The sequence below is a fragment of the Chlorocebus sabaeus genome, chromosome 12 (genome assembly GCF_047675955.1).
Source record: "Chlorocebus sabaeus isolate Y175 chromosome 12, mChlSab1.0.hap1, whole genome shotgun sequence".
Taxonomy (NCBI): Eukaryota; Metazoa; Chordata; class Mammalia; order Primates; family Cercopithecidae; genus Chlorocebus; species Chlorocebus sabaeus.
The window spans coordinates 31,605,773-31,632,580 of NC_132915.1; the positions used below are offsets into that span (position 1 = coordinate 31,605,773).

Consider the following 26,808-nt stretch of genomic DNA (forward strand, 5'->3'; position numbering starts at 1 on the left):
GAATTAAGTTTAGCGGTCAAATTCTTTCTCTCCTAGTGTGTGTGTGTGTGTGTGTGTGTGTGCAGGGGGGTGGGAGGTAGCGGAATTATTCATTCTCTGAGCCTCAGTGTACTCCTCTGAAAAGTGGGTGTGATTCAAAGAGAAAAGGCCGTGAAGCACTGAGCATAGTGTCTGGCACTTCCTAGCCACTGCATTGGTATTATTTTAGGAAACTTGCCTACAAAGACCATGTCCTTTCTACTTCTTTGGTTCACCAGCTGAAGCACATCACACACCACTCCTGCTTCCTTTGTTTCCTTCTAGGTGGTGCTTCCTAGATCTTTGCCTCCCTTGTTTTTTTTTTGTTGCGGGCCGGGCACAAAGCCTCCTGGCTCTGGATGGTGGAGACTTGGTTATTTTCCAGGCTGCTTTGAGGATTCCCCAGGAGGACTATGTCAGAGGTGCTAATGAGTCTCTGTTTAACCATGACTGTGCACTCCCCTGGCAATTGGGACAGAGAGAAACACCTTGCACAACAATTAGCTTTTCACAGCCATTAGCAATTTGCAGTCATTAGCACCGTAGAAACACTGCAAATAACACTCAGGAAGCAAATACCACTGTAAGGTGCCACAGGGCTCCTAAGCTGCATCAGCCTTCAGCAAGGCAGAGGTCTGAGATCCTCAGGTCCCCTGTGCCCACTTACTCCAGCAAATGGGTTTTGTGATCCAAAGTGCCTCTGTTCCTTCCCGTCATATCTTTGAAAATGGCTCTATCAAGCCCATTATTTGTTTCAGTGGAACATAAATCTTTCAGAAGAAAAGTCCAGAAGATGTAGTGCCTAATAAAGCGATTCTGAATTCCCTCAAGACCAAGAAGCCTAAAGGAGTCTGGAAAGAGGGGTGTGAATAACTGAAATTTGAGTGGAGTGAAACTCCAATGCAATGCAATGATTTCGCTCCAAAGCTGTTCATGGCAGCATTGCTAAATACAGAACCATCTATATCTCTAACGGTAGGGATTGGTTAAATAATTGTGCTACACCCATTGAATTGAACATAATGCAGCCTTTAAAAATAATATTCTGGAATTTATAGGCAGATTATATCAAAAGGTTATAAAACCTTATTAACATTATTTCTTCTTTGTTGTTAGATATGATATGCATCTTCTAAAATATTAGTGATGATTGTCTCTGTGTGCTGGGAATGGGAATGGATGATTTTTAATTATTAAATTTTGCTGCTCATAGTTATTTTTCTAAAATAAGTACAGATGTATGTGTAATCCTTTAATTTACAGGGATAAAGACAACAGAGTGAGAAAGTAAGCCCTGTCTGGTGTAGTGAGTTTGACATACCTAAAACAATTTTAAGTAAATATTTTATTGAAGCATAACATATATACAGAAAAAAGACACCAATAATAAGGACAGTTTGATGATTTTTCATGAAGTGCATAAATCCAGATACAGAATGAATCTTAAATACCATGATGGTTATGCTTGTAGCTCCACAAACAAATGTCTGCATGGTGAATAATTACAGTAGGAAGTCAGCTGCGGGTTGAGGAGTTAGTGATGCAAGTTCATCAACTGAAAGCCCATCATGGTAATTACATTAGTCTGTTTTCACACTGCTACAAAGAAACACCCAAGAATAGGTAATTTATAAAGGAAAGAGGTTTAATTGACTCACAGTTCTTCATGGCTGAGGAGGCCTCAGGAGACTTACAATCTTGAGGGAAGGAGAAGCAGGCACGTCTTACGTGGTGGCAGGAGACAGAAGAGAGAGCGCGTGAAGGAGAAACTGTCAAACACTTATAAAACCATCAGCTCTCATGAGAACTTACCCACTATCACGAGAACAGCATGGGGAAAGCCGCCCCCAAGATCTAATCACCTCCCACCAGGACCTGCAACACGTGGGGTCTATAGGGATTAATTTTCGAGATGGGATTTGGGTGGGGACACAGAGCCAAACAATATTGGTAATGCTGGAAGGAAAGGTAGTAAATCTCCATTTTACAGGTGCAGAAACTGAGGCACTGGGAGTAAGAGTAACTTGAATCCCATAACTGCTAAATGGAGGCACTGAGATTTATTCCCAGTCAGGCTCTGGAATCAATGCATTCCCAAGAAGAAAAAATACAGCTGGGGCAACTAGCAGAAGGCCAGGGCATCTCTAAAAGCTTGATGACGAGAGAGTAGGAGACAGGGAAGAGCTGTGTCAGGGAGGGCAGGAAGGCCTGTCTGTTAGGAAGAAAGGGCAGAAAATCAGTTCCTGACAATTTCTACAAAAATCAGACCAGTGGAGAAACTAATAATGCTAAGTCTGGTGCCTTTGTGCACTTATATTTCATGTGGACCTGAAAGGTGGCCTTGAGACTGATGGACCAGAGATGCAGAGCACAAGAGCTCTGACCTCCTTCAGAAGTCATGGTTAACTAAGAAGAATAGAGTCTAACTTATTTTTTTATTTTATTTTATTTTATTTTATTTTATTTTATTTTATTTTTTTCGAGACAGTCTTGCTGTGTCACCCAGACTGGAGTGCAATGGCACAATCTCAGCTCACTGCAACCCCTGCCTCCCAGGCTCAAGCAATTCTTGTGCCTCAGCCCCCTGAGTAGCTGGGACTAAAGATGTGTGCCACCACACCTGGCTAATTTTTATGTTTTAGTAGAGACAGGGTTTTGCCATGTTGGCCAGGCTGGTCTCAAACTCCTGACCTCAAGTGATCCACCCACGTCGGCTTCCCAAAGTGCTGGGATTACAGGCATGAGCCACCGTGTCCAGCCAGAAACGGGGTTAATTTATATTTTCTTTATATTTACTAATTCACAGGGGAGCAAGGCACTACTCGTAATCCTCCCACGTAGAAAAGTGGCCCCCAAATCTTTACTGAATGATCAAACTTCTTTTCCTTTGAAATAGGTGTTCTGGGGGAACCATACAGAGGGAACACTCTGGGCAAGGGGTGCCTCTGGAGAACACAGGGTACATGCTAAGGACCTTAGGTGATGAGAGCAGAAAGTCACCTTCCAAAATGAACTCAGCTGGCGAAGACCAAGCTTGGAAAGTTTTTATGGAAACCATTTCATCAAAGATACATATCTAGGAATTTTGTTATCTTAATTAACTCAGTGGTAGTACCATACTATGCTAAGAGGCGTAAGACTTGTAATTACGTCTCTTTATGCTATTAACCCTGTTTGATTACTGTAAGCTTTTCAAGGAATGAGGCCGTGCGGTTGGTCATCTCTATATGCCCAATGCATAATAATGTGCCTGGTAGATAAGAGACATTAAACAAATGCTTACTGAATGCATAAAACATGTGTCCTAGATATTCTAGGCCAATACCACTTTAAATAGTCCACTGATTATGTATACTGGTTTGAGTTCAGAAACACTGATCATCAGAGAGTTAGGTCTGAATGTGGCTGATGGAATTTCTGCGAATCTCCAAGAGATACTTCTCAGCTGTAGCCACTATACCAGCCATTTTTCATAGTCCTCAATCATTCATTCATTTTAGTAAAGGTAGAATCAGACAGAAATGAAGAATACTCCAGAAGCAAAGGAAGCTAGAAATTTATAGAACCTGAAATTGGTTCCTGGTCTTCATATTTCAGCAACTTCAGAATTTTTTTTTAATCATCTAAGACCTTTTTAAACAGTCATTTATTGAAGTCTTACTAAGTAGCAGGCTTATAGTCAGTGCTAAGAATACAAAAATCAATAAGATAGAACACACAGATCTGAAAATAGATACATTACAACCCATGTTGGATAGTGTTTGTATTATGTAGGATGTCTTCAGTTTTGAGTAACAGAAAAGAAATAATGGCTAAAACGAAAGAAAATTTTAATCATCTCACAAATCATGAAAGACTAAAAGTAGATGGCTCCACATTGGTCCAGCAGTTCAATGATATCATAAAAAAATTCAATACTCTGTCTTTTCGCTATTCTGTCCTTTGTTCTTGGCTTATTGCCTCATGGTCACAGAATCGTTGTTGTAGCTCCAAGTAACATGTTTGCACACAACTGCATTTAAGTCAGGCAGGAAGAAACTTACTGTTTATAGCAGGAAACAAAAATCTTCTGAGATAAGCTGACCAATAGACTGTTTCTTTGGTCTCATTGGTCAGGACTGGGTCACTTGCCCATTCCCAAATCAATCATGAGAAAAGGGGAATGGGATTGCCATGGTTGGCATAAGCCAAAGATGCTTTATTCTCTCAGGCTGGAGGAAGGGGTTGCATCTTCCTTGAACATGTTGCTACCACCTAAAAACCTGGATAACCTAAAGAAGGTGAAAAGAAGAGCAGAGAAGTTAGCCAATGTGTTTGCCACAGGGTTAAGCACAGAGTTGAGTGAATCAATGTATCTTATTTTTTCTGATTTGATGCCAAATCTTCGGCTTCACCTCCCTTCCCTAGCATAAGGCCAACAGCCCAAGGCTACAAGAAAACCTGGCCTTTCCCTGACACTGCCTTGGCCTTGATTGCCTCAGTGCGGAGAGTAAAACAAGCTGTCAGACTCAGCTCCTGCCCTATCCTTGAGCTCTAATAACCTCAAGCTTTTACAGTTCCAACCAAGTTTAAAATTCTAGCTTGTTGATGTGAGTGGGAGTTTGGAATGCTGGAGGGGAAGGGTGAAAGTCAGGTCAACAAATGAGATTTGAAGTGGTTTTCCTTCCTCAAACGCAAGCCTCACATCAGGACTCTGAACTCAAATGGCCTCTCCTGAATGAGAGGGAGGGGGACACATGTAGGGAAAGCCAGCCACGGGTATAGCTGAATGTTGTTTCAGAGAATAAACAAGATTTCTCTCCCTGAAGACCACTGGGTACTACTTTCAGAATTTACATAAGCGAGAAATAAGGGGTGGTCTCAATCTGGGGAAGAAAGTTAAGGAGGTGATTGGAGGAGGACTCTATAGAGGATGTGGCTTTGTTCAACACATCCATAGACACTGGTTTTACAACACCACAATCAATATGCTACTGATATATACTAGATGATATGATTGATATAATACAATATGATTTAATGTAATACAGTAGTATAGCAATACAATATAATGATACCAGTGACTAAAATTCATTGATCATTCACGGTGTGATTAACACAATGCAATGTATTATCCTTCCAGGACTACTCATAATCATACTTACAGGCAAGTTCCATTATAATCTACAGGCTAAGCAAAGTCACTCTGTTAAACAGTGGACTCAGGACTCAGGACTGCAGGGTTGTCTGCCTCTAGAACCCTCCTCTTCACCACTTTGCTATTTTGCTTCCATTTATCTCTTTCCTACCAGGGTGTTAACACATATAGTGGTGAAAAGGCCAAGTGGTGACTACAGACAAAGACACCGAGTGAGGCTAAGTGAAAAACAGTTCATTGGAATACATACTTCACTAGCTAGAAAAAATGAAAGAAATAACACCAAAAAGTTATTTTAAATGTTCAGAGAACAAAATTAGTTAAAAGTTTCTTGTTTTAAAGAGTTCAAGAAACATAAGAGGAAATACAGTATTGATAGGAATTATTTAAACAGATGAACTTCTTTCTCCATCATAGAATTCATGAACATTTATGTGTGTATTATCGAGATTTTGCAATTCCCTTGTGGGTTCTTTTTGGCAGTTCATTCTCTAGCCTATATAGTTCACTCTTTCTCTAACTAACTCAAATACTCACTTTATTCTTTCATTCATTCATTTACCTAGTCATCGTCAGATGTTTATTCAGTCTCTTCCATGCACTGGGTACCAAGGAGGATAATGGAAGCTTAAGAATAAAGAAACACTGTCTCCTGCCTTAAATGGGATGGAATTTAGTATGCTCAAAAGGCAATTTTCCCCTTCAGATCCCCTTCAGATTCACTCCATTGCCTGTGAATGGTCCTGTGCAATAGAGAGACCTCCTTTAGCCCTCTGGCATGTGGCATCACCATACTGCAGGGGGTTGCCTATCTCTGATTTAGGACTGGAAGTAGAGGTTCAGAAGATGAGAAACTGTGGAGAACACAGGACACTAGATGTGTTCCCTATCTGTCTGACTGAAGCAAATTCTGGTTCAGGAACCCCCTGGGAGGTTCTAAGACTTCAATATCCTATGTGATTTTGAAAACATCAAAGCTTCCTGGAATTGATCAACCCATCTTGGTCCCTTAAGATTTCCCTTCCACCTACTGGGAGGCACTAAGCTAAGGGTAGGGTAGGTACCTGGGGTACTATTTATTTCCAACCCCACTCTAGAGCTAACCTCTGCTACTGGATGCCTGAAACCACAAGCCTGATTCTAGCCTTTGGCTTGACTCAAGAATCCTAATGAACCTCTCCAGCACATTTCTCTGTGTACTGGAGCACCAGTGATGAACACTATTCTTGAACCATCTCTAGAATTGTCCATACTTCTTTTCTATATGACATCTCTTTTCATTTGGTTGTTTGCTTTTTAATTTTATTTTGCTAAAATTAATAGTGAGGTAGGTTTACAGTCTCACAAAATATCATACAGACAATCAAGGGATAGTCTAGAAGCCTCTCTTAAGGCTCCTATTACACACAGTCCCCAAGTACTGGGACCCCTTCAGACCATCTCATTTTTAGGAGGTGTTCCCAGTCACTAACAAAGGCCTGTGTCAAAACAGGTCCCCATAGTGATAGCCAGCGTCCTGAGCAGGTGTCTATGTCTCAGGCAGCTGGTCTCTGTAAGGGGTATCCAATTATGATGAGTCTCCAGGAAGATGTATATGGATGTGATAAGAAGGATGATGGAATGGGACCCAGGAGACACCCCACAACCACTATCACCAAACCCTGGACATTTGTTCCTACCCATTTCTATGCCCATATTTCCTCCTCTGCAAAATAAATAGTTCAGACTAGAAGAGGCCTCAGGTCCTATCGAGCTTGGACAATTTATGACCTTCTGAGTACTGTGTTATCTGCTTTGGCAGTTTGCACTAAGAATTGGACTTTAGAGATTTGGCACATTCTGATGTTTGTTCAGTTGGTAAGTGTGCTCAGTTTTTGTGGCATGTGTCTACAAAGCATAAAAGTCTTAGGTTCTCTGGACTTCTAAAGTGCAAGAGGTAGATAGCAATCCCAGCCCAGTCCCAGGGAGAGACGCAGAAGCAACTCTGTGAAAGGGTACTTCGGTCTCTATGGGAACCAGTCTGTGCCCTTGACAGAGAAGACAGCTTGGGGAAGGGAAGCACATTCGAGAGCTCTGCAGCCTGGGCAGAATGCCCCATGGGCCCACAGTGCCACATACCTGTGAATGGAGAGAAGGGAACAGGCAGTCTTAGTGTGCATATCTGGAATCCAAAGTCCTGTTTGACCTTAGATATTTGGAAGTAGGTGGGACCTGGAAATGCTAACACCCAGAGGCCATGCAGTGTAGTGGAAAGAGAGCTGGCTTTGGAATCAGAAGTTCTGGTTTGACTCAGCTCTGCCCTTACTAGCTACGTGACTTGGAGCAGGTCTCCTAACCCTGCTGAGTGTGGGTTTTCTTGTCTGTCCAGTGAGAAGCATTAGGTCTTTCCTGATGATCTCATAGGGTTGATCTTTCTGGTTACTTTTCCTGCACACAGTGTACAACCCCCCACCCCCGGGATGCGTTAGTCACAGTTTAACAACAATATTAAGGACGGATAATGATAAAAGTTAATTTTTGTGGAGAATATAACATTGATGATTATTGCTAACCACTGTTGCATTCTTAATATGTACTAGGCACTCTGATAAGGACTTCAGAGATATTAATTCATCACCTGAGGTCACATGGCTGGTAAATCATATGGCAGGACTAAACTCAGACAGCTCTGATTCCAGAGCTAAAGTCTTAACCCGGTGCGTGGTTCCTTCCTCCTGAGCCAGCAACCAGGTTTCTTCCAGTCCTGGCTTGTAGGGAGTGAGAAAGATGTGCTGGCTTGTCTACTCACATATTAACAAACAAAGAAATAAATAATTAAGCAAATCAGTCAAATTCTTTAAAAGAGTCAAACACAGCAACTTTGGAAAATCATATGTTAAAATATATTTATGGATCAGATTATATAAATAAATGTATGAAAAAATGTGCTTCTATTTTCACTAATGGTTAACCAACATTGCTTATTGCCAATGCACGACCTTTTCTTTGGCTTGTATCAAATAGGTATTTGTCCCACCCATCCACCCAGCTAAAAAACAAGCAAAAAAAGTACTGAACGCCTTCTCTGTACCAAACATCCATGAAGTGCTCAGATTTAATGGTGACTGAGGTGTTTCTGCCCTCAAGCATCAGTCTACCAGAAGATACTGACAGAAAATTAAGTAGAGTATGAAAGTGCTTCGATAGGGGCATGAACAGGGTACTAAGGACAGATAGAAAATAAGAAGTTAATTCAGTCTGAGTATGTCGGAGAAATCTTCCCAGAAAAGGTGACAGCTAGGTTGAGTGGGAGTCAAACTGTTGGTAGGAAGGGACATGGAGAGGAGAGAAGGGGAAGGACGTTTGGGAAGTGGGAGTGTCTTATGCAATGGGTAAGAGGCAAGAGAAATGTGACCCACTCAGGGAGCCAAAAGAAGTTCACAGTGGCTGAAACATAGAGTCTAAGGACTGGAGAGGTGACAGCTGAAACAGAGGCCATATCATGCAGGGCCACATAGGGTTTTGAACGTCATGGTAATCACACTGAGAATTAATTGAAGGGTTCAAGCCAGGGCCTAAGGGGTGGGTCATAATCCCAGTTGTATATTATGAAGATGATTCTAGCCACAGCATGGAGAATGGATCTGTGAGGGCGAAAAGGGGTGGCTAACAGAACATAGGACTAGTTACAGAGTATTGGAATAATCCAGCCAACAGATGAAGATGACCACCCAGGTTCTGCCAGTGAGAATGGAGAGAAGTAGATACTACCTGAACACTTAGCAGAACGAGGCAGGTTTAGCAATTGAATGAAGGTAGGGTGAAGGAGGGCATGGTGTGAAGGATGCTGTGTCTGCTGGTCCCCTCAGTCCTCGAGCAAAAGGACTGATTTGGTTTGTTCCGGGTTCTTTTCTGGTTCAGATGACATGGCTGTGTCCCCGAATTTTTGACCCATCAATCCATACTTTTTGACATCTCTCATCTCTTCTTTTGCCCCATATTTCCTTCCACCTCCCAGTACATTAACTAGGGCAATGTGAACTGTTGTATCAAAGCCAAAACTCAGTGGTTGACACAATAGAAGCATATTTCTTGCTCATGTAAGAGTCTTCTCTGGTCAGTCAGAGGCTTTCTTCCACATTTGGGTTTAGATAAGAGGCTTCCTTCTGTGGCATGCTTTGCCATTCCCTAGGGCCTGAGTTCTCAGCATTTAGATGATAGAGGGGCAAGAAAGTGGAGAAAGTATCTTTACTACTTAAAACCCCACCTACACCTCCATTAATGAGAACTTGCCACATGGCCATATTTAGATGCACAGTTACATCCCTACCTACCCACATGAGGGAGGGAGCAGGAAGTTTTGCTAAACAGCAAACCACCTTTGTCACACCCAGCATGTCTAGGTTTTAACTCCTTTTTATCTCTTGTCTTTATTTATCTCCTTCTACTATCTGACAGTTGATCACTGGAATGGTTGTAAACATTTTCATTCATCTGGTTTTGATATAGAAGGAGGATGACACTCCTCAAATGCATCAACAATGGAGAAAGAATAATTCACAAGCTACTTATCACAAGGTAAACCCATGACCATTTTTCTTCTACTGAGCAAAGAACACCTAAGAGACAGGAGACCTGGCTTCAAATTCTGGCTCCATCAATAACTTACAGCATGACTTAAGCAAGACACTTCACTTCTATGGACCCCAATTTTTCCATCAGTAAAATGGATGGAGTGTGATACACCGCTATTTCTCCAAGTGTGTTCCATAGAACATTAGGTTCACAAGGTGCTCTTTGAGAAACTCTTCTATGGTCAAATAGATTTGGAAAATACTGTGAACTTTAACCACTGCTTTGAGGACAGCTGAGGCTCATAACAATAAGAGAGGCTCTGAGAAGTCCTATACTAAGGAAATCTGCTAGACTTTAACCTGACATTTCCTAATCTTGAGAGGTGAAATTTATATATTCAAGTATTAATCTACGTTATTAAACTGTTTTACCACTCACGAATTGGTCAATGATACAGAGAAGCTCAGATTCCAGTGAGAAAAATGAGTTATCTCAGTAACTAAGACTCAGAGTAAGGGAAAAAGAGGGAGAGCTGAGGACTGACATGAGGAAAAAGAAACCTTTCATGTGTTGAGAAGCTGTAGGAAATCTTTCATGAACTGAGAAGCTGTAAGAAAGCTCTGCACCAAACTAATGTGTCCCTCTTCTATGTGGGTGACCTGAAAACTGCCAGCAACTAATCCATGGAACTTTGAGAGTCTGGATGGAAGTGATGTTTATCACTGCCCATGAGATTCTGCCAAAACCTCTCACCTGTTCTAGATGGACCATCCCCTGTAGACAAGCTGCTGATGTAAAGGTCCTAGACACTCACAAGTCACTCAGAACAAAAAGAGATTTGGCTGCCTTTTGAGGGGAGGATGATAACAAGAGGAAACGTGCCTTCAGATCAAGGTGGGGCAGGTACGGCCAGTTGGAAATTCCCTTCTGAACCAGGAAAATGGTGGTGATTTCATTTCTATTTATGTTATTTAACCATAGACATTGTAATAGATAATGTCTCCTCATACCACATTCTCATACTCACCTAGATCATTTGCAGCTATGGTGTCAGTACCAGAAGCTAGCAGCTTCTCCCTCAACCATCTCTCTTTTTCTAAGCCTGAGGATTTTTTTTTCAGCAGAAGCATGTTCTACAGCAAGCAGACACAGCCCAGAAGTGTAGAATTAATACCTTCAGGAGTAGTCTCCAGCCAGTGGGAGACGAAAACTGGTGGATACAAGCCTCAGTCTCCCTGTACTCATGTGGGGTAATTTTGAAGTATACTTTACACGCTTTTTTGGAGCATCTTCAGCAGAACTGAGCTCCAATAGCCTGTATTTAGTAGTTCAATTTTTATTGCACCTTTTATTGGCTTTTCTCCTTTCTGCGTCTTACTTTCTCCATTTCTCCACTTGTGTTTCCTGAGACAAACACCCAAGTAAACTACCTGAATCCAAAACTGTGTATCAAGGCCTGCTTTAGGGGAAACCCTCACAAAAATAAAACTTTTTCATGTGGCATTCCTTAGGTAATTGTAAAGTTCCCTCTTGCCCTAAAATTCAGTGCTCATTCATTTGGTCACTCTCAGTGGCCAAGTCTGAGCCAGTCCCCATTTCACCAGGAGTGAGAGAATGAAGACAAGTTTGACCACATTTTGATTTTTTTTTTATTTTAATTATACTTTAAGTTCTGGGATACATGCGCTGAACATGCAGGTTTGTTACATAACTATACACGTGCCATGTGGTTTGCTACACCCATCAACCCGTCACCTGCATTATTTCTCCTAATGCTATCCTTCCTCTAGCCCCCCACCCCAACAGACCCTGGTGTGTGGTGTTCCCCTCCCTGTGTCCATGTGTTCTCATTGTTCAACTCCCACTTACGAGTGAGAACATGCAGTGTTTGGTTTCCTGTTCCTGTGTTAGTTTGCTGAGAATGATGGTTTCCAAATTCATCCATGTCCCTGCAAAGAACATCAACTCATCCTTTTTTTGGCTGTATAGTATTCCATGGTGTATATGGAATACATTACAGCCACATTTTCTTTATCCAGTCTATCATTGATCGGCATTTGGGTTGGTTCCAAGTCTTTGCTATTGTGAAGAGTGCTGCAATAAACATGTGTGTGCATGTGTCTTTATAGTAGAATGATTTATAATCCTTTGGGTATATACCCAGCAATGGGATTGCTGGGTCAATTGGTATTTCGGGTTCTAGATCCTTGAGGAATCGTCACACTGTCTTCCACAATGGTTGAACTAATTTACACTCCCACCAACAGTGTAAAAGCATTCCTATTTCTCCATATCCTCTTCAGCATCTATTGTTTCCTGACTTTTAAATGATCGCCATTCTAACTGGCATGAGATGTATCTCACTGGGCCACATTCTGATTTTAGCTCTCCTTCTAATTACTTAAGGTTAAAAATAGTCTTCACTGCACCGAACCATTTTTCCAGAGAAGCCCAGAGCTTGTGAGAAGCCCGGGGAGTTGTGAGCTAGTTTCTAGGACATTTTAATAACTTAAAACAGAAGTGCACATATTTTATTAAACATCTTCCAATTATCTTTAATTTTTATATATAACAGCTTTGCTGAGCTTTAATGGCTTTATTTATACAGTTCACCTATTTAAAGTAGAGAAGTCAAATATTTTTAACATATAGAATGATGTACAACCATCATCATAATAAATTTTAGATCATTTTCATTACCTCCAGAAACCAATTAACCAAACAAACAAAAAACCCATACAATTCACAGTCTCTCTCCATTTTTCCACAAGTCTCCTAGCCATAGGCAACCATCAAATGACTTTTTGTCTCTATAGATTTACCTAATTTGGATATTTTATATAAATAAAATCATACAACATGTGGTCTTTTGTGATTGGCTTGTTTTTCTTTTTTTTTTTTTTTTTTTTTTTTTTGAGGCAGAGTCTTCACTCTGTCGCCCAGGCTGGAGTGCAGTGGCACCATCTCGGCTCACTGCAAGCTCCGCTCCCGGGTTCGTGCCATTCTCCTGCCTCAGCCTCCCGAGTAGCTGGGACTACAGGTGCCCGCCACCGTGCCCGGCTAATTTTTTGTATTTTAGTAGAGACGGGGTTTCACCGTGTTAGCCAGGATGGTCTCGATCTCCTGACCTCGTGATCCACCCGCCTCGGCCTCCCAAAGTGCAGGGATTACAGGCGTGAGCCACCGGCGCCCGGCCTGTTTTTCTTAACATAATGTTTTCAAGGTTCATTCATGTTTTAGCACATATAGTACTTTATTTCTCTTTATGGCCAAATCGTATTCCATTGTACAGATATGCCACATTTTATTCATTCCTTCATCAGTTCATGGACACTTTGGTTGTTTGCGCTGTTTGGCTATTATCAATAAAGCCGCTATGAACATTCATGTACAAGTGATTGAGTAAACATATGTTTGTATTTTTCTTGGATATACACCTAGGTGTCCAATTGCTAGGTACCATGGTAACTCTATTTGTGACCTTTTTAGAAGCTGCCAGACTGTTTTCCAAAACGAATGTAAGATGTTCTATTCCCATTAGCAGAGTATTAGGGTTTTAATTTCACCCACACTATTTAAAAACGCCTTTTTAAGGCTGGGCACAGTGGCTCATGCCTGTAATCCCAGCACTTTGGGAAGCTGAGGCAGGTGGATCACTTGAGCTCAGGAGTTCGAGACCAGCCTGGCAAACATTGCAAAGCCCTGTTTCTACTAAAAATACAAAAAATTAGGTGTGGTGGTGGGTGCCTGTAACCCCTGCTATTCTGGAAGCTGAGGCAGGAGAAATGCTTGAACCTGGGAGGCAGAAGTTGCAGTGAGCTGAGATTGTAGCATTGCACTCCAGTTTGGGTGACAGAGCAAGACTCTGTCTCAAAAAAAAAAAAAAAAAAAGCTTTTTAATTATAGCCATCCTAGTGGGTATGAAGTGGTATCTCATTGTAGTTTTGATTTGCAATACCCTGATGACTAATAATGTCAAGTACTCTTTAATGTACTTACAGGCCATTTGTATATCTTCTTAGGAAAAATGTCTATTTCTATTTAATTTTTAAAAATTGTATTTATTTATTTATTCTATTTCAATACCTTTTGGGAAACAGGTAGGTTTTGGTTACGTGGATAAGCTTTTTAGTGGTAATTTCCGAGATTTTGTTGCACTCATCACCTGAGCAGTGTACGTTGTACTCAATAGGTAGTCTTCTATCTCTCACCCCTTCCCACCCTTCCCCATGAGTCCCCAAAGTCCATTATATCATTCTTACGCCTTTGTGTCCTCGTAATTTAGCTCCCACTTATAAGTGAGAACATACAATATTTGGTTTTCCATTCCTAAGTTACTTCACTTAGAATAAATGGGCTCCAACTCCAATACAAGTGCTGCAAATGGCATTATTTCATTCCTTTTTAAGTCTGAATAGTATTCCATGATATATATTTGTCACATTTATTTTTATCCACTTGTTGATTGATGGGCATTTGGGCTGGTTTCAAATTTTTGCAATTGTGAATTGTGCTGCTATAAACATGTATGTGCAGGTATCTTTTTTTGTACAATGACTTATTTTCCTTTGAGTAAATACCAAGTAGTGGGATTGCTGGATCAAATGTTAGTTCTACTTTTAGTTCTTTAAGGAATCTCCATACTGTTTTCCATAGTTGTTGTACTAGTTTACATTCCCACCAGCAATGTAAATGTGTTCTCTTTTCACCACATCCCTGCCAACATCTATTATTTTTTGATATTTTGATTATGGCCATTCTTGCAGGAGTAAGATGGTATCACATTGTGATTTTGATTTGCATTTCCCTGATCATTAGTGATGTTGAGCATTTTTTTCATATGTTTGTTGGCCATTTGTATATCTTCTTTTGAGAATTGTCTATTCATGTCCTCAGCCCACTTTTTGATGGGATTGTTTGTTTTTTTTCTTGCTAATTTGTTTGAGTTCCTTGTAGATTCTGGATATTAGTCCTTTGTTGGGTGCATAATTTGTGAATAATTTCTCCCACTCTGTGGGTTGTCTGTTTACTCGGCCGATTCTTTTGTTGCGCAGAAGCTCTTTAGTCTATTTAAGTCCCATCTATTTATCTTTGGTTTTGTGGCATTTGCTCTTAGGTTCTTGATTATGAAGCCTTTGCCTAAGCCAATGTCTAGAAGGAATTTTTTGATGTCGTATTCTAGAATTTTTATGGTTTCAGGTCTTAGATTTAAATATTTGATCCATCTAAGTTGATTTTTGTGTAAGGTGAGAGATGAGTATCCAGTTTCATTCTTCTACATGTGACTTGCCAATTATCTCAGCAACATTTGCTGACTAGAGTGTCCTTTCTCCACTTTATGTTTTTGTTTGCTTTGTCAAAGATCAGATGGCTTTAAGTACTTGGCTTTATTTCTGGGTTCTCTATTCTGTTTCATTGGCCTAGGTGCCTATTTTTATACCAGTACCATGCTATTTTGGTGACTGTGGCCTTATAGTGCAGTTTGGAGTTGTGTAATGTGATGCTTCCAGATTTGTTCTCTTTGCTTCGTGTTTCTTTGGCTATGCTGACTCTTTCTTTGTTTCATATGAATTTTAGGATTGTTTTTTCTAGTTCTGTGATGAGATGGTGGTATTTTTATGGGAAATGCATTGAAACTCCAGATTGCTTTTGCCAGTATCTCTAGATTGCTTTTGGCAGTATGATTGTTTTCACAATATTGATTCTACCTGTCCACAAACATGGGATGTGTTTCCATTTGTTTGTTTCATCTATGATTTTTTTCAGCAGTGTTTTGTGGTTTTCCTTGTAGAGATTTTTCACATCCTTAGTTAGGTATATTCCTTGGTTAGGTATATTTGCAGCTATTGTAAAAGGGATTGAGTTCTTGATTTGATTCTCAGCTTGGTCACTGTTGGTGTATACCCAGCAAAGCTACTGATTTGATTACCTTAATTTTGTATCCTGAAACTTTGCTGAATCCATTTCTCGGTTCTAGGAGCTTTCTGGAGGAGTCTTTAGGCTTTTCTAGGTACACTATCATATCATCAGCAAACAGCGACAATTTGACTTCCTCTTTACTGATTTGGATGTCCTTTATTTCTTTCTCTTGTCTGATTGCTCTGGCTGTGATTTCCAGTATTATGATGAATAGAAGTGGTGAGAGTGGGCATCCTTGTCTGGTTCCAGTTCTCAGGGGGAATGCTTTCAACTTTTCCCCCATTCAGGATTATGTTGGCTGTGTGTTTGTCATAGATGGCTTTTATTGCATTAAGGTATGTTCCTTCTATGCTGATTTTGCTGAGGATTTTAATTATAATGCAATGACGATTTTGACAAATGCTTTTTCTGCATCTATTGACGTGATCATGTAATTTTTGTTTTTAATGCTATTTATGTGGTGTATCACATTTATTGACTTGCACATGTTAAAGCATCCCTGGTATGAAACCCACTTGATCATGGTAGATTATTTTTTTGATATGCTGTTGGATTTGGTTAGCTAACATTTTGTTAAGGATTATTGTATCACATTTGTCAGGGATATTGGTCTGTAGTTTTCTTTTTTGCTATGTCCTTTCTTGGCTTTGGTATTAGGGTGATACTGGCTTCATAGAATGTTTTAGGGAGGATTCTCTTTTCTTCTCTCTTGTGGAATAGCATCAATAGGATAGGTATCAATTCTTCTTTGAATGTCTGATAGAATTCAGCTGTGAAATCATCTGGTCCTGGCCATTTGTTGTTGTTGTTGGCAATTGTCTTATTATCATTTCAATCTCTCTGCTTGTTATTAGTCTGTTCAGCATTTCTATTTTTTTCCTGGTTTAATCTAGGAAGTTTGTATATTTCCAGGAATTTATCCATCTTCTCTAGGTTTTCTAGTTTATAGGTATAAAGGTGTTCATAGTAGCCTTGAATTTTTTTTTTTTTTTTTTTTTGGTAATTCTGTGGTATCAGTTGTAATATCTCCCATTTGATTTCTAATTGAGCTTACTAATGTCTTCTCTCTTTTTTTTGGTTAATCTCGCTAATGGTCTATTAATTTTATTTATCTTTTCAAAGAATCAGCTTTTTGTTCCATTTATCTTTTGTTTTCTTTTTTGTTTCAATTTCATTTAGTTCTGCTCTGATTTTTGTTATTTCTTTTCTTCTGCTGGGTTTGGGTTTGGTTTGTTCTTGTTTCTCTAGTTCCATGAGGTGTGACCCTAGATTGTCTATATGTGCTCTTTCAGACTTTTTGATGATCATTAAGGACTAGGTTATTTAATTTCCATGTATTTGTGTAGTTTTGAGGGTTCCTTTAGAAATCAATTTACAGTTTTATTCCACTGTGATCTGAGAGAGTACTTGATATAATTTCAATTTTTAAAAATTTATTGAAACTTGTTTTGTGGTCTATCATATGGTCTATCTTAGAGAATGTTCCATGTGCTGATAAAAAGAATGTATATTCTGCATTTATTGGGTAGAATGTTCTGTAAATATCCATTAAGTTCATTTGTTCTAAGGTATAGTTTAAATCTATTGTTTCTTTGTTGACTTTTTCTCTTGATGACCTGTCTAGTGCTGTCAGTGGAGTACTGAAGTCCCCCATTATTCTTGTGTTGCTGTCTATCTCATTTTTTAGGTCTAGTAGTAATTTTATAAATTTGGGAGCTCCAGTATTAGGTGCATATATATTTAGGATTGTGATATTTTCCTGTTGGGATATTATATAATGTCCCTCTTCATCTTTTTCAACTGCTGTCACTTTAAAGTGTTTTTTTGTCTGATACAAGAATAGCTATTCCTGCTCCCTTTTCATGTCCATTTGCATGGAATGTCTTTTTCCACCCCTTTACTTTAAGTTTATGTGAGTCCTTATGTGTTAGGTGAATCTCTTGAAGAAAGCAGATACTTGGTTGGTGAATTCTTATCTATTCTGCCATTCCGTATCCTTTAAGTGGAGCATTTAGGCCACTTACATTCAGCATTAGTATTGAGATGTGAAGTACTATTTTATTAATCATGCTATTTGTTGCCTGAATGCTTTGGGTTTTTAAAATTTTATTGTGCTTTTGTTTTACAGATCCTGTTAGATTTACGCTTTAAGGAGGTTCTATTTTGATGTATTTTAAGGATTTGTTTCATGATTTAGAGCTCCTTTTAGCAATTCTTGTAGTGCTGGCTTGGTAGTGGCAAATTGTCTCAGCATTTGTTTGTCTGAAATCTTTCTTTCACTTACGAAGCTTAGTTTCACTGGATACAAAATTCTTGGCTGATAATTCTTTTGTTTAAGGAGGCTGAATATAGGGCCCCAATCCATTCTAGCTTGTAGGGTTTCTGCTGAGAAGTCTGCTATTAATGTAATAGGTTTTCCTTTATAGGTTACCTAGTGCTTTTGCCTCACATCTCTTAAGATTCTTTCCTCATTTTGACTTTAGGTAACCTGATGACTACGTGTCTAGGTGATGATCTTTTTGTGATAAATTTCTCGGGTGTCGTTTGAGCTTCTTGTATTTGGATGTCTAGATTTTTAGCAATGCTGTGGAAGTTTTCTTTGATTATTCCCTTAAATATGTTTTCCAAACTTTTAGATTTCTCTTCTTCCTCAGGAATACTAATTATTCTTAGGTTTGGTCATTTAACATAATCCCAAACTTCTTGGAGGCTTTGTTCATTTTTTATTCTTTTTTCTTTGTCTTTGTTGGATTGGGTTAATTCAAAAACCTTGTCATTTAAGCTCTGAAGTTCTTTCTTCTGCTTGCTTGATTCAATTGCTGAGACTTTTCAGTGCATTTTGCATTTCTATAAGCATGTCCTTTATTTCCAGAAGCTGCTATTGTTTTTTATTTAAGCTATCTATTTCACTGAAGATTTTTTCCTTTGTATCTTGTATCATTTTTAAAAATTTCATTAAATTGGACTTCACCTATCTCTGGTACCTCCTTGATTAGCTTAATAATTGATCTTCTGAATTCTCTTATTGGCAATTCAGAGATTTCATCTTGGCTTAGATCCACTGCTGGTGAGCAAGGGTTGTTCTTTTGGGGGTGTTAAAGAACCTTATTTTGTCATATTACCATAATTGTTTTTCTGGTTCCTTCTTATTAAGGTAGACTATGTCAAAGGGAAGACCTGGGGCTCAAAGGACACTGTTCAGATCCTTTTGTCCCATTGGATACTCCCTTGATGTAGTGCTCCCCCAATTTCCCTAGGGATGGGGTTTTCTGAGAGCCAAACTGTAGTGATTTTTATATCTCTTCTGGATCTAGCCACCCAGTAGAGCTACCTGGCTCCAGGCTGGTACTGGGGGGTGTCTACACAGAGTCCTGTGATGTGAACCATCTTCAGGTCTCTTAGTTGTGGATAGCAGCACTTGCTCTGGTGGAGGTGGGAGGGGAGTAAAATGAACTCTGTAAGGTCCTTAGTTGTAGTTTTGTTTATTGCACTAGTTTTGTGCTGTTTGGCCTCCTGCCAGGAGGTGGAGGATCAAGAGAGCATCAGCTGCGGTAGTATAGGGATGATCAGGCAGTGAGCAGTGCCCTAGAGTTCCCAAGGGAGCTCTTTGTTTTTGGCTACCAGGGCAGGTAGAGAAAGACCATCAGGTAGGGGGAGGGTTAGGTGTGTCTGAGCTCAGACTCTCCTTGGGTGGGGCTTGCTGTGGCTGCTGTAGGGGATTGGGGAGTGGGGGTATGGTTCTCAGGCCAATGAAGTTATATTCTCAGGGGGATTATGACTGCCTCTGCTATGTCATGCACGTCGCCAGTAAGGAAAAGCCGACAGTTATAGTCCTCATCCAGCTGCTGTGCAGCCCAAAATGCCAGTCTCTCTCCCACCATACCCCCTCCCCAACATCACCGGGTTTGTTTTCAAGCAGCAGGTGAGTAGGGCTGAGAACTTGCCCCTGGCTGCCAACCTTCTGGCTGTGAAAGCGAGCAGGGCTTTCAGGTTTCACATTTGTTGCCTGCTGTAGCTCCTGTGCTGTGTCTGCACTCCAGATTCATCCTCTCCTCCAAGTCATGTCCAGGAAATTTTGCATTCAGTTGAAATTGTTACACAGTTCAGCTGGAAGTTTCCCTCTCTCTGTGGTCTTTTCCCAGTTCCTCTGGCAGCCCTCCCCAAGGACCTCTGTGAGACAAAGTCAGAAATGGCTTCCCTGGGGACTGTGAGAGCCCACAGTCCCTAGAGACTTCTACTCCTGTATTCTACTTCTATTCTATTCTGCTTCTTCTACCCCTGTATTTCACTTGGCTCTCTAAAATTGTCTCGGCTCCAGGTAAGGTCAAATCCTTCTCCCATGATCTGGACCTTCGGGTTCCCCACCGAGGGTGTATGTTTGGGAGCAGATGATCCTCCTTTCACACTTTGGGCACTCACAGCTTTTGGGTTGTCTCCCAGGACTGTAGGAGCAACCTGCTCCCTTCAAGACTGTGTGGATTCTCTCGGCTTTCCTGGTATGTTCCTGCAGTAGTTCTTGGAGCAAAAGTTCATGATGTGATTCTCCACATAGCGCTCTGTCTCTCCAAGTGGGAGCTGCAGTTTGGTCCTGCCTCCTATTCACCATTATCCTAACCTCTGTGATATGCAGGTTACTTTTGCTGGGTACAGAATTCTTAGCTGACAGTTATTTTGTTTCAGGAGGCTAAAGATGGAATCCCAATCCCTTCTGGCTTGCAGGGTTTCTGCTGAGAAATCTGCTGTTAATATGATAGGTTTTCCTTTGTAGGTAATCTGATGCTTATATCCACAGCTCTTAAGATTCTTTCCCTTGTCTTGACTTTAAATAACCTGATGACGATGTGCCTAGGTGATGATCTTTTTGTGACGGATTTCCCAGTTGTTCTTTGAGCTTCTTGTGTGTGGATGTCCAGATCTCTAGTAAAGTCAGGGAAATTTTCCTCAATCATTCCCTCAAATAAGTTTTCCAAACGTTTAGATTTCTCTTCTTCCTCAGAAACACCAATTATTCTTAGGTTTGGCCATTTAACATAATCCCAATTTTTTGGAGGCTTTGTTTATTTTTTAAAAAATTCTTGACTGGGTTAATTTGAAAGCCTTGTCTTTGAGCTCTGAAATTCTTTCTTCTACTTGGTGTAGTCTTTGTTGAAAGCTTTGGGTGCATTTTGTATTTCTCTAAGTGTGATTTTTTATTTCCAGAAGTTGTGATTGTATTTTCTTTATGGTATCTATTTCTCTGGACAATTTTCCATCTACATCCTGATTTTTTTAAAAGTTTCTTTACATTGCTTTTCACCTTTCTCTGGTGCTTCCTTGAGTAGCTTAATAATCAACCTTCTGCATTCTTTATCTGGCAATTCAGAGAATTCTTCTTGGTTTGGATCCATTGCTGGGGAGCTAGTGTGATCTTTTGCGGGTGTTACAGACCCCTGTTTTGTCATATTACCAGAAGTACTTTTCTGTTTCCTTCTCATTTGGGTAGACTATTTCAGTGGAAAGGTCTACAACTAAAAGCCTGCTGCTCAGATTCTTTTGTTTCACAGGATGATCCCTTGATGTGGTACTCTCCTTCTCCTAGGGATGGGGCTTTCTGAGAACTGGACTGCAGTAATTGTTATTGCTCTTCAGGGTCTAGCTACCCAGCAGGGCTATCAGGTTCCAGGCTGGTACTAGGGAGTGTCTACAAAGAGTCCTGTGATTGATTTGTCTTCAGGTCTCCTAGCCATGGATACCTGCACCTCTACCTCCCCTGCAGAGGTAGCAGGGGAGTGAAGTAGACTCTGTGAGAGTCCTTGGTTGTATATATGTTTAGTGTGCTGGCTTTCTCAAATGCTGGTTATGCTAGCAGTGAAGTTGTCATGTGGACACACTCAGGACCTCTGGTTAGCCAAGATGTTTCAGACAGTGAAATTAGCTATTGTTTTCTCCTTCCTGGGATCAGGGTTATTCTGCCATGAGGTGCTTAATGGCCTGAGTTGGCTGGACTCTAGCCAGGAGGTGGCACTTTCAAGAGAGCACCAACTAAGGTAGTAGGGAGATCTAAGCTTGCCCTAGTTGGCCAGGGTAAGTCTTTTGGTTTCTCAGGCAATGGGCTGGGCCATAAAGCCCTCAAGAGTTTCTATCTTTTGTATTCAGCTACCAGAGCAGGTAGAGAATTATCACAAGGTGGGGACAAGGCCATGAGCACAGACTAGGCAGCTCTGTGCTCAGACTCTCCTTGGGCGGGGTTTGCCATGGCCACCGTTGGAGATGGGGAGTGGTTCTAAAACCAATGGGGTTATATTCCAGAGGGGATTTTGGCTGCTTCTGCTGTGTCATGTAGTTTGCCAGGGAAGTAGAGGATAGCCAGTAGTGAGAGGCCTCACCCAGCTCCCATGCAGTTGGTGAGGCCTGTCTCACTCCTGCAGTGCCCCACTCAGGCCTTGCTCCAGGCTGTCAGCTTCCCCATTGAGAAAGCAAGTACAGCTTTTGGACCTCCTCACTCCCCATCTGCCCACTCTGTTGGCAGTAGCTCCTGCACCCATATCTGCAGAAGTTCCTGTTTGTCCTCTGGATTCTGCTCAAGAAAATGTGTGCCCAGTCAGGAGTATTACTAATTTCAGCTAGAAGCTTCTTTTTCCTTGTGACCCATCCCTAATTCCACTGACTGCCTTCCTTGTGGGTCCCTGTGAGATATAGTCAGGAATGGCTTCCCTGAACTCGAGCTGGAGACTGGAAGTGCCTTCTAGGCACTGCTTCTACTTTTATTTTTATTTTATTATATTATTATTATTGAGACAGAGTCTCATTCTGTCACCCAGGCTGGAGTGCAGTGGTGCAATCTTGGCTCACTGCAATCTCCGTCTCCTGGGTTCAAGTGATTCCCTTGCCTCAGCCTCCTGAGTAGCTGGGAAGCTGGGATTATCAGCATCCACCACCACATCCAGCTAATTTTTATATTTTTACTAGAGTCAGGGTTTCACTGTGTTGGCCAGGCTGGTCTTGAACTCCTGACCTCAGGTGATCCACCCACCTCAACTTCTACTTTTATATTTCATGAGGTTCCCTAAATCTGTGTCAGCTCTAGGTAAGGTTAAATTCTTCTCCTGTGATCTAGATTTTCAGATCCCCCAGTGGGGACGAGGAAGGTTTTCCACCTCTCACACTTTGGGAACTCACAGATTTTTTGCCTGTCTCATACAATTTGCAGTGGTCTGCTACTTCTTTCAACTGATCTGTGAATTCTTGCAGTTTTCCTGGTACATTCCTGCTGTCATTCTTGGAGCAAAAGTAAGTTCATGATGTGAGTCTCTACACACTGTTCTGTCCATCCAAGTGGGAGCTGCACATTATCCCTGTCTCCTATCTGCCATCTTGTCTCCTCACCCTTTGTCTATGTTTAATTTTTTTATTATTGAGTTAAGAGCTCTTTATCCCTTATTAGATATATGATTTGTGAATTTTCTACTATTTAGAGGATTATTTTTTAACTTTCTGATATGGTTTGGCTTTGTCCCCACCCCAGTCTCATCTTGAATTATAGCTCTTATAATTTCCTTGTGTTGTGGGAGGGACCCAGTGGGAGATAACTGAATCATGGGAGCAGTTTCCCCCATATTGTTCTTGTAGTAGTGAATAAATCTTATGAGATCTGATGGTTTTATTAGGAAAAACTCCTTTTACTTGACTCTCACTCTTCTCTTGTCTGCCGCCATGTGAGATGTGCCTTTCACCTTCCACCATGATTGTGAGGCCTCACCAGCCATGTGGAACTGTAAGTCCATTAAACCTCTTTCTTTTGTAAATTGCCCAGTCTCAGGTATGTCTATCAGCAGCATAAAAATGGACTAATACACTTTCTTAATGGTGTCCTTAGTGGCTTAAAAACGTTTCTTTTTTAAGTTCTGGGGTACATGTGCAGGATATGCAAGCTCATCACATAGGTAAATGTGTGCCACTATGGTTTGCTGCCCATCACCTAAGTCTTAACCCATCACCTAAGTATTAAGGCCAGCAATGCTTTAGCTAGTTGTCCTGATGCTGTCCCTTCCCCTGCCACCTCCCCCAACAGGCCTCAGTGTGTGTTGTTACTCTCCCTGTGTCCATGTGGTGTCATTGTTCAGCTCCCACTTATGAGTGAGAACATGTGGTGTTTGGTTTTCTGTTCCTGCGTTAGTTTGCTTAGTATTCCATGGTGTATATGTACCACATTTTCTTTATCCAGTCTATTACTGATGAGCATTTAGGTTGATTCCATGTCTTTGTTATTGTGAATAGTGCAATGAATATACACATGCATATATTTTTATAATAGAATAATTTATATTTCTTTGGGTACATACCCAGTAATGGGATTGCTGGGTCAAATGATATTTCTGGTTCTAGGTCTTTCAGGTCTTTGCTACACTGTCTTCCACAATGATTGAACTAATTTACATTTCCACCAACAGTGTCAAAGTATTCCTATCCCTTCACAGCCTCGCAAGCTTCTGTTTCTTCTTGAGTTTTCAATAATTGCCATTCTGACTGACATGAGATGGTATCTCACTGCGGTTTTGATTTACATTTCTCTAACAATCAGTGATGTTGAGCTTTTTTCATATGTTTTTTGGCCGCATAAATGTCTTCTTTTGAGAAGTGTCTATTCATGTCCTTTGCCCAGTTTTTAATGAGGTTGTTAATTATTACTTAATAAATGATCATATGTCTTTTAAAGGAGCTAAGAGAGGAAAAGAACGCAAGCATACATTTTTAGGGGGGGCTGTTATATTAACCAGTTAATTTTCCATTTCTTGTTCTTTTCATCTTTTTCTATAGTTTTCAGTAAGCATATGGTATCCTTTCCTTACTACAATACAGCTTTGTCCACCTACCTCCTTTTTACTGTTATGATCAAGTATATTATATTCTACATGTTATAGGTCCACAATATAATTACACACATACTGCTTTATACCACTTTTTTTTAAGTTAAGAGAAAGGAGAAGAAATATGCATTTATGCCATCTTTTATAATTACATAATCACCTCTGTTAGTGCTTGGTTTCCTTATGTAGATTTAAATTACTGTCTGTGGTCACTTGCTTTCAGCCTGAAGAACTTTCTTTGCTATTTCTCGTAAGGCCATTTCTGTATTGTAGCAACTTTAGATAGTGATTTTCCTCCTTTTCCTGCGCTTGTTCATGTTACTTGCTTACTTGTTTAGTAACTTGGGTAGAGTATTTTATTAAGTCCATTTCCCATGCAGTGTGAAGCCTCTGATGTCATTCTTAGGAGGGTTCAGTCTTGGGCATGGGCATAGTCATCCTGGGATGACTGGTTTTGGAAGGCTCTCTTTGTCTCTATTTCTTATCTGTCTCCTAAACTGTATGTCTCTGTAGCATTACATCCAGCTGTTAAGCTTCATTCATTGCTGGCTGATGACTCAATTTTTTAAAAATAATGTGCTGGTGCATAAATTGCTTCACACGCTGATCCAATTAAATTTGGGCGTCTTGACAGGGCCAGTCTTTGAGGATTTCTCTGACCACAGGAGGACTCATCTTAGAGTTATCTCTTCACCTGGTTCTGTGTGGTAATCCAGCTGGCTTATAGTTTTGCTTGTTGCTCTCCTGGAGCTACCAGCCTCTTCTTAATTGCTTATTACCAAAATCTCCATGGTCCATGAGAGTTTCTTTAGGATTGAACTTACCCACACTTTGTTCCAAATAAATTCAATTTCTTTGGGGGAAGCGTCTGCATCTTATGTTATTTTGACTTGCCTCTTCATCTGGCAAAATCTCTGAACCACTGCTCTGGAGATGACAGCAGACAAAATCACCCACCTCTCTTGGAATACCATATTTTGTGAGCTGAGCACTGAGCAGGGGCAGTAGCCTCTGGTTTTCTCAGCTTGCCTCTTCCAGTATGGAATATTCTCCTTATGAAAAGATTGGGGTTAAGATAATTTGGCCCCAGTTTTATCACCCTTCTGTACCTGGAGTAGAACCAGTGAAGTTATAACTGGAGCTGGGTAGGGGAATGAAGTCTCTGACGTCTTGGCCACACTCGCCTGGAAACTAGCCTTTGTAACATGCAGCTAGGAGAGGATAAAAAATGTTGGCAATCTCTTTATCCCAGGAGGATACCTTACCACTTGATTGGTAGCTTAGAAGAAAGTGAGCCGCTCTGGAGTGGAGCTTCTATCAAGCTGAGCTTTAGGGGAAGGGTAAAGGAGGGAGTGGATAGTGGCATAAGTGACACAGGATCTCACTGTTATTACTAAGATTTAGTAGATTTTATTACTTTCTTCTTTTTTTAATTTCAAAGTATTTAATTGAGAACTAAAGATTATATGTATTCAAGGTGTGCAATGTGATTATTTGATATACATGTACATTGTGTAATAATTGTCACAATCAAATTAATCAACTCATCCATCACCACTTAAGGTGTACACTAGATCCCCAGACCTCATTCATCTTTTAACTGAGAGTTTGTACTCTTTCATCAAATTTCTCCATTTCCTCACCCCCAGCCTCTGGCAACACCATTCTACTGTCTGTTTCTCTGAGTTTAATTTTTTAGATTTCACATATAAATGAGATTATACAGTATTTGTATGTCTATGTTTAGCTTATTTTACTTAGCATAGTATCCTCCAGGTTCACCCATGTTGTCTCACAGATGGCAGGACTTCCTTATTTTCTATGGTTGCATAATGTTTCATTGTATGTATACATACACATACACCACATTTTAAAAAATTCATTTATCTGTCAATGGACAATTGGCTTATTAGGCCAAGGGCATGTGCAGAAAACATAACCCCCTCGTACACTGTTGTGTAACCTTCCGCAGGCCTAAATTTTTGTGGCTGTGGGATGGACAAGAACCCCATTGTGATGGTTAATACTGAGTGTCAATTTGAATGGATTAAAGGATGCAAAGTATTGATCTTGGGTGTGTCTGTGAGGGTATTGCCAAAGGAGATTAACATTTGAGTCAGTGGGCTGGGAAAGGCAGACCCACACTCACTCTGGGTGGGCACCATCTAATCAGCTGCCAGCACAGCTAGAATATAAAGCAGGCAGAAAAACATGAAGAGACTAGACTGACCTAGCTTTCCAGCCTACATATTTTTCCCGTGCTGGATGCTTCCTGCCCTGGAACATTGGACTCTAAGTCCTTCAGTTTTGGGACTCGGACTGGCTCTTCTTGCT

The 26,808-nt window shown here is 40.6% G+C and overlaps 1 long non-coding RNA gene across 1 annotated transcript in view; it reads right to left on the reverse strand.

Moving 5' to 3' along the window:
* Nucleotides 1-1,405: 1,405 nt before the first annotated feature.
* Nucleotides 1,406-26,808, reverse strand: part of LOC103219523 (uncharacterized) — an 83,068-nt gene continuing 57,665 nt past the window's right edge. Inside the window, exon 3 of the long non-coding RNA XR_012094766.1 lies at nt 1,406-4,289. This is a non-coding gene — a long non-coding RNA (uncharacterized lncRNA). The remainder of the gene's footprint in view (nt 4,290-26,808) is intronic.